The sequence below is a fragment of the Capsicum annuum genome, chromosome 12 (assembly GCF_002878395.1).
Source record: "Capsicum annuum cultivar UCD-10X-F1 chromosome 12, UCD10Xv1.1, whole genome shotgun sequence".
Taxonomy (NCBI): domain Eukaryota; kingdom Viridiplantae; phylum Streptophyta; class Magnoliopsida; order Solanales; family Solanaceae; genus Capsicum; species Capsicum annuum.
Window position 1 is genome coordinate 148,143,244 of NC_061122.1, and position 7,874 is coordinate 148,151,117.

The 7,874-nt window shown below is 32.7% G+C and overlaps 1 long non-coding RNA gene across 1 annotated transcript; it reads left to right on the forward strand.

Annotated features, from left to right (window-relative positions):
• The first annotated feature begins 686 nt into the window (after positions 1-686).
• Positions 687-7,668, forward strand: LOC124889499. Its single transcript, XR_007048543.1, has 3 exons — positions 687-1,061; positions 1,184-1,285; positions 7,054-7,668. It is a non-coding gene; the product is annotated as an uncharacterized LOC124889499 (long non-coding RNA).
• The last annotated feature ends 206 nt before the right edge of the window (positions 7,669-7,874 follow it).

Sequence of the window (7,874 nt, forward strand, 5' to 3'; positions counted from 1 at the left end):
TTTTAAAAATTCCTCTTTCCTTGATACCTTTTCTGAAATTTGCTGCAGCTCTGTTGGTCATGGAAAAGTTGGCTACTTTGTCAACTTCTTTGTTTGAAAACTTTTCATCATCTCCGATCAAAGTGGGACAATTATTGACACCCAACTTTGACCCTTCTTTCTTCAAATTACAGTTATTTGAGCAATTAATTACTAATAAATTATATGTTTTATTTTTACCATCATTTCTTATTATTGTTCACACTTATTATTATTATTATTATTATTATTATTATTATTATTATTATTATTAAACCAAAATTGTCCCATTTTATAATTACTAATAAAATTAAGCAATTTAGTATCAAAGTTAGTATTACTACTCTATGCCTCCTATTTTTACTATAGTCGTGTTATTTAAAGTTTTTTCTTAAATTAGTTGTAAATCAATATATTTTATATAATATTTTATGTTAATTCATTAGCTAAAAGCTATAAATATTAGTACTTTATTTTGATATCTTATTAGTACATATTGTACTAGCTATTAAATTAGAAGCTCAAAATTGATTTAAAGAAGGAAAAGTCCCCATAAAATGCTTCAGTCATTGGGCCACTGGAATATCAAAACAAAACCTAAATTTGTCCTAGACACCAAAGAATGGCCAAAATAGAATTTAACTTGAGTGATCCCACTATTGTTTTCGGCCATCCCAATAATCGGCCCCTCAAATACAAAATCTACAACCCATATTTGAAATCTATTTTCTCAGCTGGCAATAGCTCGTCTCTTTATCTCCGCTTTATTATTTTCCTTTTCCAGCAAATTTGCGGCAATCATTAGCCATAGTCAGATTTGTCACACTATTTTAGTGCATGGTTCCCTCTATCACCAATTGCTCTGCCATGGACTCACGTGTTGACAAACTTCAAACATTCAAATAAAAATGTTTATGTTGATTGATTTTTGAATCAGAAATTGAAGACCCCACAGAAAATCTGAAAGCCCCAATGTACCTTCTGTCTATAAATATTCACTTTGGAGTTCATTTAAGGAAAGGTTTTCGTGGCTTCCATCTCTCGTAAGAGCTTCAGCAATATCTTTTTTAAGCTTTCAAAAATAACAAGCCTTTTCACTCTTCTCCTACACCATATTAACTATTATTTTGCTATTAACAAATCTGTTTTTTGCATTCTAGTTCAGTCTTAATCGAGACTCTCCCTTTGAGTGTGTTTCAAGCTCATGCTTCTCGAGTTCAAGCCTAGACCGCTAACCAAAGCACTACCATTCCCTGCCCTACAATAGGTGACATTCCTTCCCTTATCTATCCTCGTCTATGATAAATGTCATCCTTATTTTTAAGAAAAATTATGTCTTGAAAGCATTTTCACTAAAATTAATGTTAAGGGATGTGCTTGGTTTTATTCTTTTAGTAGCATTCAGTAATACATGCCTTCAGGGGTAATTGAAAACGTTGTTTAGAGTTTTCCATGATATTATTTTAATTCCAAGTTATATGGTGTCTTTGTATGCTAGTAAATCTACAGCTCACACTGGAATATGTTTAATGGAGGTGATTTCATTATGTTGTTTAGTTAAAAACAATTTTGCAGACTAGTGCTTTCCCTAATAATAAAATATAAAGACCTCATATTTCTTGCCTGTCGACATGCTTTGTAATTTTACTCTATTTTATTTACTTTATAAAATATGAGCTCTAAGACTTTTTCCAATCCTATTGGTAGTTATATGAGTTTTAAATTTCCTTCTAAAGTTTAAATAATCGACGTGTATAAAATATCTAAAAATCTAAGTGTGATTTTATTCATGCTTTAGAAAAGTACCATCTTTATAGTTCAAATCTATCAGGGTTGAGTATTACTTTTATGGCTAAAAGACATGTTTCGTTTAACCATTTTGAGTTGGTTCTATTGTTATTTGGCTCGGTATTTGGCATGCCCCGTCTTTTGAATATTAATTCATTTGTGAGACTTTACTTGATTTTTATGTAAATTGAATAATCTTTCTAGTTCCTTTATTCTCTCTTTCATATACATGAATACTTTGGAGCAAAAATGGAATTTTAATTTCAGAACTCCTGCAAAATCTTGTCTATGAGACTCGATACATCATCATATCCACATACGGAGTTGTCGTGACATCTTAGATTATCGAATAGCACAACAAGCAAGCATATCTTGCTCGGAATTGTCTTCGACAGCTTATATAATAGCATTTATACACTCTAATTTTTATTTACATTGTAATTTGTGTGTGTGACTAGGATACATTTAGTTTTCTTTTAATAGATATAAATAATATAGGATAGGTGAATAGTTATGATCTGTGCTCTTGGTGCCTGTCTTAGTTGTTAGTTTTAGTGACTTTCATATCCTATATGCTAGTAACATTCCACTATTGACTTTTTCTATAAAAAAAAAAGATCAACAAGCATTTTTAGATAAAGTTGTTCTAAAATATTTCCAAACTATGCTAATTATCCGGTAGCAGTCATCAGATTTTATTTCATTTTCTTTGAGCCTTAAGGTATTGGACCATTAGTCTTGTTTCAAGCAAATGCCAATCTTTTGTTAAATCTTCGTCCTTCTATTGTTTTAAGAGAGTTTTCATGTCGTTTTCTTAGTTACTCGACTTTTCAAATTTCTTAGTACTCATTTTTATAAATTAACTTAACTTTGTTCAGTTAGTCATAGTTAGCGGATCCTTTAAGTTGCTTAATTCCTCCTCTTTTAAATAATTAGAACCCTTGCCTAGAATCACTTATGTTAAGTAGACCATAAAATGATGTATTTATTTTCTTATAATCAATTACTTTTATAATAGATGTCCTAATTCACTGTTGAACTTATTAGGCAACGACTTCCTTAATTTACATAGAAGTTTCCAATATGTTCTACCTCAATTTGACCCATGTTAAAATAGGTAACCTTTTTGAACCTCTTCAACACCAAAACTAGAGCCTTAACTTTCCAATCTACCAAATCAGCTACAATAATAAGCGGCAAAGTGTTGTTGGGTCTTTGCTCCAAAACTGGGGGCTCCTCAATAGAAAGCTGAGATAGATGAGTCACTCTATTTTTCAAATCACGATCTAACTCTTTAGTGCATACATATATGAACCCCTACCTTCAAGTGCGCTAACTATCTCATAATAGCCATTAATGCAATAACCCTTGAAATTTATAATGATTGTTGCAAAGGACTCAATGCATGGTCTTTCCTCATTAGGAGCTACCAAGTTATCCTTGTCAATGGTATCTATCATAAAGCTTACACACATATTATTTGGCTGCTTCATCGATAGGCATACATTAAAAGTTGTTTATTATTAAACTTGAACTTCATCTGCGCAGTTTCCATATCAGCCTCAACCAATGCATTCCCAATTTCATCTAAAGGTCTTCCCAAGATAATGGGGACCTCAAAGTAAAACTCACGATTGAGGATGACAAAATAAGCTGGAAAGATGAAGGATGCAACCCTCACAAAAACATCACATAAAATACCCACAGACTTTTTCCCAGTGTGTTCCACCATGAAAAGTCTAGTTTAAGTCGATTTGGGTGACCCCAATCCTAATTGTTTGTAAACTGCTAGTGGCATCAAGTTAATGGTGGTCCTTAAATCACACAACTCGTACAAAAAGTTGAACCACATAATAATGCATAGAATTGTGAATTCTCATAGGTCTTCTTTTATCTAAACCAATGATCTAGAGGTTATTGCACTACAATAGTGCACATTGTCTATGGGTTCAAAACTCACCATCCACTTCTTAGTAACTAAGTTCTTCATAAATTTCACGTAACGTAGAATTTTTTTAAGTGCCTCAACTAGAGGGATGTTCACTGTTAACTTCTTCGGCATAGAAATAAACTTTTGGTACTTTGCCTCTTCAACTTCCTTTTTTAGTCTTCATCAAAAAGAAGGATGAGGCCGTGGAATGGGATTCAATAATTAAAGGACTTCTTTGTCCTTACTCTTTATTGTGTTGGACTCGTGATCATCAACTTAAGGTTTGTTAACTGCACTCTTTGCTATATAAATGTTTGATGATGAGCAGCTAAACTAAAAAGGACCATGTTGCTGGATGTGCAAGGTACAGTACAACTGAAATGCATTATCTGCACAGTTTTATCCTCTTGTGTAACAAACTTGTAGGTGCTATTTTGTACTGATTAGAAAAGCTGGTCCAGTAATCTTCCAACCCTAATAATCACTCATCTATAATAGAAAAAATATACCTTTTCATCAAATGATTTTTTGAAATTACAAAGATAAAAACCCTATTTCAACACTGGTCATGTTTTTAGCTTTATGAGTACTTAAATAGAAATTATTCTTGAGTAAGTTCTAATTTGCAAATGAATTACTCGTGTTATAAGAATAATTCATTTTTATCTGTGAGTTGAGAGTTCTTAGGTAATGTTACCTAAATGTGAGACTAATTAGAGTTAATCAGTAGAGAGGGACCTTAGTAGAGTTACCAAGATGATCTTGTAGTGAAGTTGCTACTAGAAAAAAGAGCATAGAGTTAGGCTGAAATATAGATTGTAATTAAGAGGTTGATAATACTGGATTTATTTGGTGCTTGTGAGGGAAATCCTTGGTTTTTCCCTTTCTATATTTCCACATAAAAATCTTGTGTTTTTACTCTTCCTGCATTGTCTCTTACTTCTTGTTTATTTTATGTACTTTGTATGTGATTAATTTTGAGGCACCTGGTACCTCACTATGTGGTGCAACACTCAGGGTTTCAATAATTGTTATCAGATATAGGTTACTCTAAAAGGTTCACACCTAGAGTGTCTTGGTTAGCATGACTACTCCACCTAATCTAGAAGAAAGGAAAACTACTACTAGATCACTAATATTCAATGGGCATTATAATGGGTGGTGGAAAACTAGGATATTTGACTTCAGTATAGTTGAAGATAGTGAACTGATAGACATAATTCTTGATGGACCTTATGTTTTCATTAAGAAAGTCAAAGAAGAAGTAATAACTAGAATGGTTTTTAAAAGCAGGAGAGAGTATATGATGAAGATAGAAAGAAAATTGCAAAGAATTACATGGCCAAGAAATAGCTAGTTTGGGGTATAGGGACTGATGAATATAACTGTATCTTATCCTGTGAAAATGCTAAAGAAATCTGGAATTGCTTGAGGATTACTCATAAAGGCACGACTGATGTGAAAGATTCTAAAGTAGTCATGCTAACCAGTTAGTATGAAACCATCCAAGAAATACATACCAGATTCACTTCTATCACAAATAAGTTTCACTGCTTAGGAGAAGTGATTCTATTATATAAGCAAGTGAGAAAGATTCTTCGTGTTCTTCCTAAGTCCTGAAAAACAAAGTGGATGCAATAAATGAGGCAAGAAATATGAAGATCCTCACCACAGATGAGCTCATTAGTAATCTAAAGACCCATGAGCTTAAGAAATTCAGAAGAGCTGGGAAAGAAAGAAATAAAAAGGGAAAAATCCCTTTATTTGAAGCCCTCAAAACATTATTCAAGCGAAGAAGATACAGGTGTTTCCTATTTTTCAAGTAGGATTTTTAGAGCCATAAAGATGAGTGGTCAGTTCCAAAAAAAGGAAGCAGCAGCAAAAAAGAAAGTAGCATGAAGGTATGTCACAAATGTGAAAGTCCTGAGCATTTTATTAAGGAGTGTCTATTGCACATAGTAGACTACACGGGATACCTTAAGACTAGGGGTGACAAAGGAAAAAATAGGGACTAGGTTCCTAAAAATTCTAAGAGCAAGGTAATAGTTGAGTTTGCTGTAAAGCAATCTCTGGCAGTATAGGGAGACTCCTCCAGTGATTTCGGTGAAGATTAGAAGACTGGAGATATTTTTATACTAGAACTGGAAGCCAGTCCAATAATCTATGATTCTTTGTTTGCATTCATGGAAACACAAAAGATGAAAAAGAAAAAGAGGTAACTCTTTCTAATAATAAGGAGAATCTAGATAATTATATTTCTAGGAAGATTAAAAGGCTTGCAAATATGTATATATATTTTGTATGTAAACTAATTGCTGAGAAAAATGCCTTAGATGAAAAAGTAGAGAATCAAGAGCATAAATTAATTGCCTTAACTCTTCATATATATGAAATTGAAGAAATTGTCACTAAATTAAAGTCTAAAAATCTAAATTTTATAAGTCAACTAAAGAAGGTAGATGATGTAGATGTTAAAAAAAAGATGGAAGCCTCAAGGATTTAGATTAATATTGGGAAAAAATTGAAGGCTTCCTAAAAATAACTTATGTCAGTGCTTCACATAAATGAAATGTTAGAAAGGGACTTGGTCTGTTTGAGAGAAGAGCTCAGCAAGACTCTTAGATGGACTGATTTTTCATAGATACTTTCTAATTAAATATTTGAGGAGTTACTAATGGTAAAGGTCTGGGATATTAAGGAGGATTTCAATCTGTTGATTCTAAAGAAAAGGTTGCTCTTGATGATAAAGGCAAAGGGCACAAACTCATATGCGCTCACTGTAGAAGAGATAGACAATTGAAAGATAGATGTCAACACTAGCTTAATGAAAAATTAAGGAATATTGAATACATTCAGTAGGACAATGCACATCCTAAGGACTTCAAGTCTCCAAAAAGGGTAAAGTGAAATCTATCACTACCTAGATAAGGTAAGAATAATTTGATCACACCATTATTCTCCTAATGGGAACACAAAATTAAGTAGGTTCTCAAATCCAACTTGTGATATTGATTCCATGCATAGGAAAGGGATTATAGTTAAGAATAGCTTATTGATTAAAGGAGTTCAAAGCTTAAGTGATGAATGGTCTAATTATGTTCTCTCTCTCAAGACATTTTAAGATAGATATATCTCGCTTTGAAATGGATAATTTCAAGGGATCAGGTCCCTACGAAACCCATCATAAAAGAAGAAGCTTCAGCAGAATAAATAACATTTGAATTAGTGTCTCTTCCAAAATTTGGCTATGTTTAGGAGATAGGTATCCATAATAATATAGGTGTATGTTAATCTGTCTCAGATCCTTACTGTTGCAGGTATACATCCATGGGAACAACATAGGAAGAGAACAATTAAACCAAACACGAGTACTGAATTCAATCAAAAAGGAGGGACCTGGTCCCAACTCTCAGGTTAGTACCTACATGTTGCTTAACTAATCATAAAATGTTGTTTGGAAAGCCATGTATTTTTCTTTTCTCTAAGCTGCCAAGTCATTTGCAAAATAAAGATTTACACTTGTTAGGTTTAGTCATGTAAGTCTAAAGGGAACATCTTTTATCACATTAGCCACCCTTAAAATTGCTAAATTAGACCATCTTGTCAGTACTCTACAATGAATCCATCTCATCTTCATAAAACTAAAATCTTCCCTAAACTAAAATATTTCATCTTTCTCAAAATCCAATGGATGATATTATTACTTAATCAAACTATGTAACAAATCCAAAATCCACAATTGAGTCAATGTTCTTTGAACCTTCCTTAACTTCAAGCTTAGGCTCAGCCTATCATGATTGAGAATTCAAACCAAAGGTTTAGGTCATGAATAGAACAAGAAATTTCTCAACTTAAAAACTCTTAATTTCCTAAGTTCTTTGAAAACCAAAATAGGTGAATTCTCTAAAACTTAACAAGCAATGGATTCTCCTACACCCACAGATTCAAAAAACATTTTTTGTAAGTTGTTTGGTGAAGAAATTCTGGTGAAAAGGGTTGATCTTTTCTCAAATGAGAACTGGGTAGCTGAAAATATACTCCTGCTTGCATACGACCAAAGAAATCTCAGTTGATGGAGTCGAATAGGAAGTAAGTATTAATAATAAAGTAAATGGGGGGAAAACATATTGCTACATCC